This window comes from Copadichromis virginalis, linkage group LG17, assembly GCF_057382275.1.
Source record: "Copadichromis virginalis isolate Kocher_CV1m ecotype Utaka linkage group LG17, C_Virginalis_male_GT1.1, whole genome shotgun sequence".
NCBI lineage: Eukaryota > Metazoa > Chordata > Actinopteri > Cichliformes > Cichlidae > Copadichromis > Copadichromis virginalis.
This window is the reverse complement of record NC_140634.1, coordinates 7,998,437-8,011,406: the sequence shown is the minus strand read 5'-3', so window position 1 is coordinate 8,011,406 and position 12,970 is coordinate 7,998,437. Positions and strand designations below refer to the sequence as shown.

The window sequence follows — 12,970 nt, the reverse complement described above, 5'->3', positions numbered from 1 at the left end:
AAAGTAGAGACCGAAGAAACACCCTTCAACCACATTAAGAGTGTGGATGTTGCTCAGTTTGTTCACCAGAGGGCACTCTCCAATGCGCCTGTTGCCAAATGGGTTTGTGACACTACAAACAACAACAAACAGCTGATCCAAGCATAGTCAGGCAAAGGAGTAATCGATGACTTGGCAGCAACATAACAAAACTAAATATGTAACATAAACAGTGTTGGGACTAATGCGTTATTAAGTAACGCGTTACAGTAACTACGTTATTATTGTGGTAACGAGCACGGTAACTAGTTATTATGCCAAAATCAGGAACGCGTTACTCGTTACTGGGATTTAGATAGGGTCGTTACTCGTTACTTCGTGTGGTGGCTATCGCGGAGCTTCCACAGATTCAGTAACATTAGCAAGTGGTGGAGGCAGCAGGTGGATGAAGGAAAAGGGAGGCAGAAGGAAAAGAGACCCGAGGCGGCCGACGGTCCAAGTGTGAACTGAACTTCAGGTAAGAAGTTATGACCTGCAGTCTCTCTGGGTCAGATATAAACCAAGTTTAGGTGGAGTTTATTTTCGTTATTCTGACTTTTTCTGTACTGCGTGCTAGCTAGCATGACGGAGTTTCTATACAGCTGGGTGGTGCTATGAAGTTAATGATGTTGAACTTTATTTTGTTCATAAGTTATTAGAGTTGCCAACCGTCCCGTCTGGTATTCAGAGAAAATATTACGCGTTTCTTCTTGAGGTGAAAAGGAACAGTTTGTCCCGTAATTCAGCTACAATGAAAAAGGCACAAAGCTGGAGTTATTCTGTGTCTTTGCTGCACAGCTGCCTCTTCTTCTTTCATTCTCCCCCCTCCCTCTCCCATTTCTACTTCAATCATGAAACTGATCAATGATCAGCTGATCGGCTCTCTTGTTTGTTTATCGCTCACTTTGCACCGAAAGAGGAAACCAGCGGATGTCGCGCTAAACAACAGCAGCACGTTTAAGCTTGATCAGCTATTGTTAGAGTTTATTTAATATTAATTTCTAGTATCAGCTGATGTTTGCTGGAGCCACAGCTGTAAACCTGCTGGTCATGATATGGTTTGGTTATCTGGTGAGAGGGAAACATGAAGATGAAACCAGGAGATGTCCTTACTGAATCATCAGAGATGAACAGGTGATGGAGAAACAGGTTTACCTTTTAGGTGACATGAATGAGTTGAAGGGAAGTTATGAACTGTTTCTGAGAGACAAATAACCCCAGGATCCTTTTTTAGGTAGCTGACAGCTGGTAACTGTGCAGGGGCGGGTCTAGCAAAGTGTTGCCAGGGGTCCATGTAGGGCATTAACAGGGAGAGGGGGGCACAAAGAAATACTTTTCTTTCTTATTCTCATTTAAAATGTCTAGCTTTTAAAAAATAATTATCTGAATCTTACAACAAACGATTGATAGATTGATGCATATATACCATCAAAACAGTGTACATCACTGTCACAACAGTGTTTATTTTCATTCAAAGGCTTTATGATTTTTCCTATAATGGTGGGCCAGTCTCTAGTCAAAATGCCCGGGCCAATTTTCTGTCCCAGTCCAGCCCTGTATGCAGCTCATCTGCAGTCTGGTGTTACCTACATCTTCCTATTCAGAAGGCAGAATTTCTGAGTTCTGTGTACAATCGAAAGCACCACGACTGCAGTTTTTGTGTTGGATGTAAAAGGCGCGCATGATGCTGTGACGTAGGCTAGAATCATGGCAGCAGTCAATGACGGTCCAGGCGTGGGATTTCTCTCGTGGAAATATGCACATTATCTTTTCCTTTCTATTGGTCGGTGGCACAGTGCACTTGTGGCAAGTAAGCAAGCTAGAAGACTGGCAAAGTTATGGAAGAAACACATTAACAAGAGAATTCTGTGTAAAACCAAAGTTACTTTCCCTAGTAACTAGTTACTTTGAAAGTAACGAGTAACTTTAAGTAACTGAGTTACTTTTGAGAGAAGTAACTAGTAATGTAACTAAGTTACTATTTTAAAGTAACTTACCCAACACTGAACATACAGAAAATATTTTTAAATCCCTAAATATCAGTATTGGTCTTAGAAAAAAAGGAATATTGCTGAAACGAGTCTAAACGTATTAGTATTGTGTGGATGTTTGGGGTTGAGGGTGGAGCCTTTCCAAAAGGTCAAGAGCTGGGGCACATCCTGAGTAGATCTGCACCTAAAGCAAGTTCAGAATCAAATATGAAAGTATTGAGAACCTGTTTTTGAAGTGTGGGAGGAAAAACACACACAGGCACATGGAGAATCTGTGTGAACTCTGAACATTTGGTGCCAATCGCCATACACTGGGCCTCCCTCATGTCTTTGTATTTTAGCTTAATTGAATTTCAATCTGGGGCTCCTCACCTTGAACGCTCTAGGTTTCTTTTTAGTGATCCACACATGTCTGTGAACTGTTATTATCTTCACCTCTGGTCGGGGTGAGGCATTTTTTTGTAACAGGCATGGAAGTAAATATCCTCCCTGCACCTGTGAATGTTAACCAGTCCATTTTGACTGTGGATAACACATTTCCACAAGGAGACTAGTGCAGAGATAACAGTGGCAATTGGTCTCAATATAGCAGAGGACACGCAAGAAGACATGTTCTCAAAAGAGAGTGAGAAAAAGAATCTGTGTAAGCCTAAGGGATGACTGCAGTTAAGCAGGGTTTTCATACTCATGAAATTGTCACTGTTATTCTCTTATTCAATCAAAAAAATGGATCTGGGGGATTTTGTTTCTGAAATTGCAAAATAAACACGTCATAAGATTAAAAAGGCTGTCTGATTGTCTGTCGTATGATTGTGTTGAATCCTTAATCTGCGCAGTAATGACACCTGACAGATGCTGTTTATCTGAAGCTGCAGGATAATCAGAAACATCGATTATGGGCTGTTTTTTGCTGACCGCAGATTAACGCGCTTACATGTTTTTCAGCAACGGGAACTGTTGAAAGCTCATCACTTGAATGAGTCATCCTCTCCGAGGCTCCTTAAACTGTGCCAGCGTTTTCTTTCTGCTGTTTTTATAACTTGTGACAGAAAAATTAAATATCGTTTTTTTATGTTTAATATTGTGGAAACCTGACAAGCTTTGCTTCTCTCATCTGTCGCCTCCTTTGTCTCTCGCTCTCTTTCTTCCCAGTCTCTGCTCATTTCTCACTGTTTCGTAATCCAGCTGAGAATGATGCAACTATACAGTAACTGTACAGACAGACGAGCGCAAACACACACATAATCTTTCTAAACCAGACTACTTGGGAAGCAATTCATCTGCACTTAGCCTGAATTTTATGGACAGATGAAAAACCTTCTTTCTAGCACCATTTCTCTTTTTCTGGATTGCACGTCTGTCTTCATATATGTGGGTCAGAATGCTTCACTTGTAGCCGGGCCTACTTTAAGTAGATTGGTTTGCAGAGTTTTTCTTATTACGCTGATTAGACTTGTGTACCTACACTGAATGCTTACCGATTTTTCCAGTCCTCACAAACTAAAAACAAGCACATATGCCTGCTCTAATAGATGCAGGAGCAGAATCAGTTACGCTAAAGCCTCTGCTTATTACTTTCAAATGAAGGAGCTGTTTTTATTTCGTCTAACAGCACTAAGTGATGTTTTGAAGGATTTCAAAAATAAATCTAAGTGGTTTTCCAAGTTGCAACTGTACCTTATATTCCAAGCAAAGGACTGCATGACCAACATATGGCACAGGGCCACACAGAGTTTTTTTTTTCTTATTTAATAAACTAGAAATTAATTAGCTTTAAAGAGCACGATGGGTTCTGAATTTATATGCGATTTTGGTCCTCGGATAAAAAAGGAATTTTTAAAATCCAGTTTATTACTATCCATTATGTCTGTGAAGGTTCTCAGTCATCCAGGTCATCGTAGTCTAAGTCTTCACCTCTCACCCAACAAGCTTCTTCAGTTCTAAGAGCAACTGGTGGTTGAGTCCCAGATTTAAAGCCCTATGGGAGTGTCCCCAAGATGGTCATCTTGGCTCATCACACGAGCCAAGATGGTCGTTCACAGTGGACATCGATGGCTTCTTTCACTACTCTTTCTAACCATCTGTGTTAGATGGATGAACAGAGGCGGTGGCTTACGACACCAACTGTCTGTCATCTATAATACAGTTTTGAGATCCCTTCCCAGACGCCTTAACTCCCACTCACATCCTGGGCCATTTGACCTCAGGAAATCACATGATAGGGTGGGGCTAGGCTTCACAATGGGTTCACCCAAAACCTCGGCTGATTGTGACCCACACCCACTTTCACACCTTGGCTCGTGTGATTAGGTAGAAAATCCATAGGGGGGTTCATGACCCTCTTGGGGGCACTGCACTCCCATAGGGCTTGAAATCTGGTTATCTCCACCAGTTGCTCTTAAAACTTAAGAAGCTTCTTGGATGAAACGTCTTCAAGGAAACTTAAAGAAGTCCAGATGCTTTTCTTTCCAAGCTCCTTAGACTACTATCCACTATGTTTACATTTCACTCAAAAAGCACATTTATACTTTCTTTTAAACAACAACAACAAAAAAGAAGTAAAATCCAGGGTAGGATTACTAGAGCCAATAAGCTTAATGACAAGTGTGAGGCATCTATGTGGTACGTACAGTGCATGATGCACAGAGTATGACGGGTGCAACATTAGGATTGAGTTATGGTCTCACACGGACTACTTTCTGTCAAGACATGGCAGCAAGAAAATTAGTTCCTTTGAGTAAAAAGAGGCATCGAGGGGACAGGGGCTGGTGTTGTATCGTTTAAAAATTGGATAACAATGTACATTTCACTTCATGGACACATTTACTGTGGTGCATTGGGACGCTCACGACATCAGATATCGTGCCCCAAAAGAGTTCACAGTGACAAGATTATTGTCATTCAGTGAGTCAAAATGAACCACAACGGTTGTTATGTGCTGAAAATTAGACTCAAAGTGCGATGAGGTAGCCAGAGTCTGGAACTAAACTCGTGCTATAGTAACATACATAAAGAACAACTGCCCGATTATCCTTGACATATTATTGACACATTATATTTCAAATGTGGTCATCATCAATACACCCTGAGGTGGATCAATCAAAGAAAAGGGAAAAATATGAAATACAGTATTATAACCAAGAAATGACAGTTCCCTAATTGTTAACTCTTTTACAATACAAAGAAAAATGCTGTTGTATTGCAGCACAGGCCATTTAGCGTTTATTCTGCCAATCCTGTTGGAAACTACAAACTACAAGTTATTTGACAAATCTTTGAATGATTTCTATAAAATGCAACTTCTTTTTCTGACTCAAACATAGATAGCAGCCTAACAAAACAGGCATTTTCCACAGCAGTCATGTTGACTTGTCAGAGTAGCATAAGCACAGATGTTCCCAATCACATTAACAATACATCTGTCCCGTTTAAGTTACCCATGAAGTCATAACAGTGTCACACTGACCTGAAACCAAAGCAGCTCAGTGAAATAGAATCAGCCATTATCCTGTGATGAATACGTGTCTTCTGTGAGCGAGAATGATCATGCTCTGTATCACCACAGTTGAGATGATTTAATCTACGTTTTGCTCTAAAAAAACCCATTTCAGGTTTTCACGGAATATGTTCCCATGATCCGGTTTCTCTAAGCAGTCACACGATGGGGGGTATCAGAATGTGGCTGCAGCCACGTTCATGCCAAAGGCTTGGTGCTGGCACCAGAAGATCAGAAACATGCGCAATTCTAGTGCTCCCATCTCACCAAAAATAACAAACAAACAAACAAACGAACAAACAAACAAACAAACAAACAAAAAGAAATATATGGAATTTAGAAGTAAAATACAGACTACAAGCCACACAACTGCTACATTCCAGGGCTCTGAGACTGAGTTAGTATCTGAATATAAACACGCAGGCATTATAACTGATGCCTTTTTCTCTTTTTCACTGTATTCAAGCAACTGGTGGAGAAGCGTCCCCCGCTGTCCTTTGAGGCAAGAAAGAGACTTGTAGCTTCCACTTAAATGTCAGTTTTAGATTAAGGTAATCTCATTTATATGCATCCCTCTCCACAATGCTTAGAAACACTGGATACTACCTTTAGTACAAACCTGAAACCTCTCACCTTAAAGCTCTCACTCTTGTATATTGCATGCTTAGGCTGGATGGTCAGCTCTGACATTTCATAAACTCAGCCACTGGTGCATTGTTATTTATATTGTTACTGTTGCTTTGCTCACACCTTACTTGCATTCATTACAAAAAACTGTGAAAAGGCAGCCCAAAACGGAGACTATATGAATGTGCAAATTCCTTCAGCTTCAACCCAAGTGGCATTAAATGGGAGAAGTTAAAAGACGACTATAAAAACAGATAAAAGCTTGTAAGGAAGATTAACATCCTGGATAGGTGTCCGGATGAGGTTTAGGTGCCTCTGTTTTAGGTTTGTGTTGTTTACAAATTGCAGTTCCTTCTTTAGAGAATCTGAATCTGTCAAATTGATGTTTATCAGACAAAGGAAAAAAAAGGGGTTTGCTGGCCTGCTCCTGTGCACAGTGTATTGCTGCAACACCATTGGAGTGAAAACTTCATAGTGCAGTTCCTTTGGTAACATGTCTGTGTGTCCAGACCTAATAAATCTTAGTGGCAGAATATCCTACATCTCCCAGATCCCTACACCTCAGAAGAACTAGTCCACAATCTTTCCAATCTTTCAATCTGCATCAAACCTTCCCACATTCCCTGGAAGTCTTAATTAGCAGGTTTATGAGCAACAGTACACATCTTCCCCGAGAAACACAGATAAAATCAAACACCGCACAGTTCAGTACAGCTGTTCAAATGTGGAAAAACACCTTCAGAGAATACGGACACGGCTGAGCAGGTTACGTACAATGTAAACCTGAGATAACCAGTTATACTGCTGAAGCTTCAAACATCTGCTGTCGCAGCTTTGACATTGCCATCGGACTGTGGGATGTAAAAAGAATATCCCACAATGGAGGTTGGACCACAGGGGTGTCATCATGACCAGATCGCCTTTAGAAAGTCTCTGTGACCTTGAAACCAGACAGGATAATCATCTGGATATAAATACATACAGACAGTAACAACAAGGGCCGGTTCTAGAAGGCAGGTTTGACTTCATTTAGTTCATGGGCTCAGAAAATAGTTTATCTAAAAGTTCAGTTGAGTGTGTGTGTGCATGGTGAAGGGAAATTTTAAAAGGAAAGGCATCATGATGCTCACATGCTATGAATCACCATGGCAATAATAAGCACAGCCTCCATTTTAACCCACTGGAGGAAAATATTAATACGTAGCGGTACACATCCATCTTTAAAACACGGCATCAACGGTGAAGCAGCCTGAGTTAGAGAAAAGTAAGTTTGGCAGAAGTACACTAGTCCTGAAGTCCTGCTGCCTGGTTTCAAATTCACGTGTAACCTCACAAGGACAAGGTGCCAATAGCAGCAAAAGATCAACGCTCTCCCATATGATATCAGCTGTATAAATAAGGGAATTAAATGGTGTGTCAGATGGCACCTTCATGCTCGGCAGGAGGAGAGGAGGCAAAAAGGAACTTGTGGTTTGTTTAGGGAAATATGCCGCAAAGCAGATAGGGCTCACAGAGTGAAAACGCAGTATAACTTGTGCAGAGTTAAAAGGATGCCTGTTCCTAGAACTGAAAACTTTCCCTTACCTCGAAGCTGACAACCTGGATGCAGAAAAGACGATCTGTCAGATGAAGCAGGTTGCATGTATGCCAATGTAGCAACTATGGAACAAATACTGAAGGGAAGCTGCAACATTCTGACTATAATTTTCCATCTTCTGCCTAAATCAGTTTGAGTTGACATTTATTCTTATTGGCTGCATTAATCCATCAAATCCATCTAATTTTACTTATATAGCACTAAATCACAATACCAGTCACCTCAAGGCACTTTATATTGGAAGGAAAAGTCTTACAATCAGACGACCCGCTTTGAGCAAGCACTTGGCAAGGGTGGGGAGGAAAAACTCTGTTTTAACAGGAAGAAACCTGCAGAAGAGCAGGCTCAGGGACGAGCAGGCATCTGGTGCGACTGGTCCGGGGTAAGTGGAGGAGGACAGGCCAAAAGCCGAAAGTGGAAGAGAGCCACTGTATCAAATCCAAATATTACAAGGTTGTAAAGAGCTGCACAAGAAACTGCCCCTCCTCTCATTTTTCACACATCAATGTTAGTATCATCGAAGCTATGTGATATGAATGCAAAGCTGGTTCAATTTTCAGACTTGTTTTCTTATATAAAAGCTTTTTCTTTAGCTTTCAACAACTGAGTTTGACATTAATTAGAGTTTTGCACCTCCTGTTGCCACTTACGCAGTGTCACTGACACACAGTCATCCTGTTATCCAACAGGCATGCTAAAACACGACTGCCATGCTTTTACCAGTCAGGACTGATCAGGTGATATTCTGAGGTTAGCCTTTAGGCTGCAATCGCAGGACTATGCCGATGTTACTTTACAGTTCGCTAGAAGAATTCCACAGCTGAGGGACATCCCAGTGAATCTGTGGGTTAAGGTGAATATCTCAGTACTTGTGAATTTGTGGGCTGAAATTTGGCTCGCGGTCTCCCCTATCCCCTCGCTTTTTCTCCCTGTCATCTTTCCCTGCAGTGCTCTAAAAACAAGCAGAAAGCAAAAACGAATCCCAAAGCTTTATATCTGCGGTAGACAGAGCTGTGAAGAAGAGATGGTTCCTCCTACGCAGGCAGGCAGACAGGCAGTAGCTCTAGAGACCCAAACACCTCCAACTGTAGCTACTCTCATGCTATGGAATATCTGATTAGGCCTCAGTGATGGCACACAGAAAGCAGCCTCCGTACGAGCTGCCGTCCCGTAGATTTATTCTTTAGATTTGTATCTGCAACAAGCATCTGAATTCAACGAGCGGACCGATACCAGACCTGCAGTCACAAAGATAACAGATTACAGTGTTGTAAGAACTATCAGGTCCAAACTGTAAAGGGTATCGTTAAAGGTTGCCTACGTCAAACCTCAAAAATCTGTTAGGCTGCAACATTAGCGAGGAGACAAGATGGAGTTTTATGAGTGGCGTGAGTCATCTCACATCAAGATGGTTGGCATAGAAAATATCGTCATTCATCCATTCATCTATTCATCACGTACATCTGTAAGATTTGTTTAAATTGTTAAGACTTTTTTTTGTGCTATACCACTAGATAAAACTGTTTTAGCATGTGTATCTTTGTGACTCACATGCCAAAGCATAGACGAAATACTTTGATTTCACCATGCAGATATCAGCATTATCACCACAGTGATAACAAGATTCAGAGTTTTGTATGTTAAAATCATGTTTTTGAATAACATCAATTGTACCTTGCAGAAAACTCCAGATATTTAACATTTTTGGATCTAAATTGAAGGTTTTGGTTATTTTACTTCAGGAAAAAAGCCCCCCAAAGCAGACAATTAAGAAAATAAATAAATAAAGACTTCCTCCTGCTGAAAGTTTTCACACCTGATCCAAAACAGCATTCAAGCCTTTGAGGTGTCCTCAGGTGGTCGGGAAGAGGACTCGCAACGTTAGAGCAGCCGAGCAGAAAGCCAAGTCCCTGATGGTGCAGAGCTGAGTCCTGGGGGCAAGGGGGGAGAGCCAGCTGTCGCCTGGCCCGAGGTTCCTAATGGAGGTTTTAGGAAGTCCTGGTGGCACAGACCCCAGGTGCTAAGAGCAATGCAGACCTCGTGCATGACCCGTCTCTCTTTATGATCTTTAAATTGCATCGAGAGGATCAAACATTCGCCTGCGCACAGCAGTGAAGCGCAGCTGAAGCACAGCAAAGCTTTAAACTGAAAACAGGGTGATGCAGTCATACATATAGATAAAGAGGTATGGATAATTCGGTGTAAGTGTCCTTTGAAGATCAGCCTATCCCATTAGAAACTGCCTTTGTGTCTTTCTAGGTTACAGTAGAAAGGAAGGGAGCAGTGAGGTTTCTCTGGACTGGTGGGACAGCATGGTGCTGCACAGCTCTGATACAAGAGTATAGATGAAGTGTTATGTAATTAATACTCCTCCTCCTATGCAGATACAGTAGACAAGCCTTAAATTCCTGGCCTCAGCTGTAACTGTACTCCTGCTAGAGCTCACATATACAGAATCTTTGGAATCACCCTGCCTCAGACCCAGCGGCTCTTACTCAGCTAAAACATTTGCATACCTGAGACTGTAGAACGGGCTTAATGTGTGATGTAGGTTTCATACAGTAACACCAAACAGCCTTGTACAGCCACGCAGGATGCAGGAAAATCTGCCTCAAGCGCACACAATCCAGAGACCTCCCCCCTCCACTTTACCTGCTATCCCATATTTCACAGTGCTGGCAAGGACAGGTGACTGACTAAAGCCAAGACACAGAAAAGTAGCATGCGGCTTCTCTTACCAACAAATCTCCCCCTTGTTGAAGAATCCTTCCTTTCCTCTCCCTTCAGCCGGCTTCTTCCAGAGCTCCAGCTTTCATCTTTCCAGCAAAGCGAGCAGGAGGGAAAGAGTGAAGGACTTCAGATAATTATCATTTCTCTTGCTCTGTTTTCTTTCCTTCTCTCCTCTCTTCCAGATTTCTCCACAGGCTCCGGGGGGAAGCAGGAGCATCAGTGATACACTGCCGCGCGCTCCGCTGCAGGAGGCTGGACGTCAATCACACGGGTAACCCAGGGAACTGCTGAGCCCGCCCCCTGGCCAACCCTGATTGGTCGTCAGTCAGAGAACCAGAAGTCACAAGTCCTCCTCGCAGATCTACAGATGGGTGCTGAGAGCTGTGGTGGGATCATGTACACAGCCAAAGAAAACAGTAGTGGATTGCAGTACTTGTGAACTCTCTTTCTCTCCTATCTCTCCGTGTCTCTCTCTCTCTCTCTATGACTTCAGAGCTGACTGCTTTATTTTACAGTTGCCTAGCAACCCACTGGCATGCGTGAGTATGTGGTGCAGAGCAGGAGGAGAGATGTGGGAGAGAGAAAAGGAGTTCAAGTCCTCAGCCCTCTCTCTCTCTGTCAGAGGTGTGGATGGGTGTTGAATATTTCAGCTTTCAGCAGCCACAGCATCCCTTCTTTGTTTTATGGAGGTTGTTGTTGTTGTTATTGTAGCTGGGCAGATGACTGCATGTGCAGCCCTGCAAAGTACTTGATGTTTGAGGAGTCATTTTTATTCACTTTAACTCAACACCAAAACTTTTGGGGCTAAAAAAACAAAACTGCGATATATCCTATGCTGGTGTTCATTACTTCTATGAAAAACTCAGATCTTTTTAAAGGTTTGGGAATTTGAAATTGGTATAGGTGTATATGTGTTATTATGATGGCAAGTCACACATGGTAAGCTCCACACCTCACCACCAGTTGATTCACTTTCGTTTACTTTGCAGTCACCACTTTAAATATATTCTACTTATTGTCCAATATTGTTTCTTTATTAAATGTATTTTTTTTTCATTACACCTGCCAATGTGGCGTGCACACATATTAACACTGCAAGGTCAAAGTTCTGTTTTATTTTATATTAATACATCTATCTGGGGTTACCTGGGAAAAAAAGAAGATACCCACCTTGTGTCAAAATTTGATTGATGACCCTAGCCTTGACCTTTTGACCTTACCGGAAGTACTCCGGAAGTGGCGCACATAGGCTTTCACATGAAAACAGTCACACAGCGATAAAAAGAAACACAAAGAATGGTGAGAAGCTGTTATATATATATATATTTAATATATTCAATTTTAAATCCATGTAGACATTGAGGGTTCTCGGGAGGGGCCGTGCTAACACCTGCTGCTCTCTGGCAGCAGCACCATGCTCTCCCTTGTTTTAAATGCACTTTAGAGCAACACGCAGCAACACTACACATGAGCGGGAGGAGGGAGGTATGGGGTCTTCACACACCCCTGTTCTCTACTAGCCATCGGGGCGGGGGGGCTGGGAGGAGATGTTGGCTGTCCGATTGGCCTCCCTGCTGCTGCGGAGCCTGGGACGGTCTGCTTGCCTCCACCCCGAGGGGAAGGGTAACATCTCTTGAGTCTGGGTGCCGTTTCCCCCTCTGGGGGCGAGGGTACCTGGACCCGGGGTATAGAGTATGTTTGGGGAGTGTGTACATGTCCGTTTATGTCAATCCTTACGTTGGGTGAGTGCTGAGTGTTTGTATATGTGCGCATGAGGGTGGGAATGCATGTTTGTGTCTGTGTGTGCCTGTTTGTCTGTGTCTATATGTCAGGTCGGGTCTTAGACTCCACCTCTCTGGGAACTCCCAGGCCCTCCAAAGTGTGGAGGCCTATCTCCCCTCACCACACTCCCTGCCGGTGACTGATGCCCTCAGGGGTCGGAGCATTGGTGGTTCTTGGTGTCCGGGGCTGGGCGCTCAGGTATGTACCAGCTCACTCCCGGTGGCTACTTGGCAGGGCCTGGCGCCTGTTGCTCGGTCAGGCCTCTTCCGGGGCGTGGGGGGCCCTCGGGCCTCCGGCCTCTGGGCCTGCAGCTCGGTCCACTTGGGCACAGCTGGCTGCCGGCAGAGCCGGCGGGCATGCCGGTGCAGGCCCCTCTAGCTTCTGCTCGGTGGCTACTGGGTGACCCCTCGTCTGGGGATCCTCAGCCCTTCCCATGAGGGTGGCACGGATGCCCCTCCGGTGGTCCTCCTTGGGCTCTCGCACTCTGGGGCCTCTGGATGTCTGGGGCCTGGATCTCCTCCATGCCTGCTTCATGCCCTGGGGGACAGGGCTATGGCTCTCTACATCCTCTTGCAGACCATTACATGTGGAAACCATTTGAATACAAGCGCGCTGATCCACACAGGTGTGCACACGGGTGTTCACTGTTCTTGGACTTAAATCACACCTTTCTTGGCTGCTACTTCAAAGCACATTGTGCGCTGTCTGTCCTGCGTGCTGCACAACAAC

At 43.5% G+C, this 12,970-nt stretch overlaps 1 protein-coding gene across 1 annotated transcript in view; it reads right to left on the bottom strand.

Annotated features, from left to right (window-relative positions):
* The window catches only part of lrrc7 (leucine rich repeat containing 7), a 148,811-nt gene extending 137,914 nt beyond the window's left edge, over positions 1–10,897 (bottom strand). Inside the window, exon 1 of the mRNA XM_085437613.1 lies at positions 10,468–10,897. The gene's annotated coding sequence lies outside the window, so the exon portion shown is untranslated. The remainder of the gene's footprint in view (positions 1–10,467) is intronic.
* Positions 10,898–12,970: the final 2,073 nt, after the last annotated feature.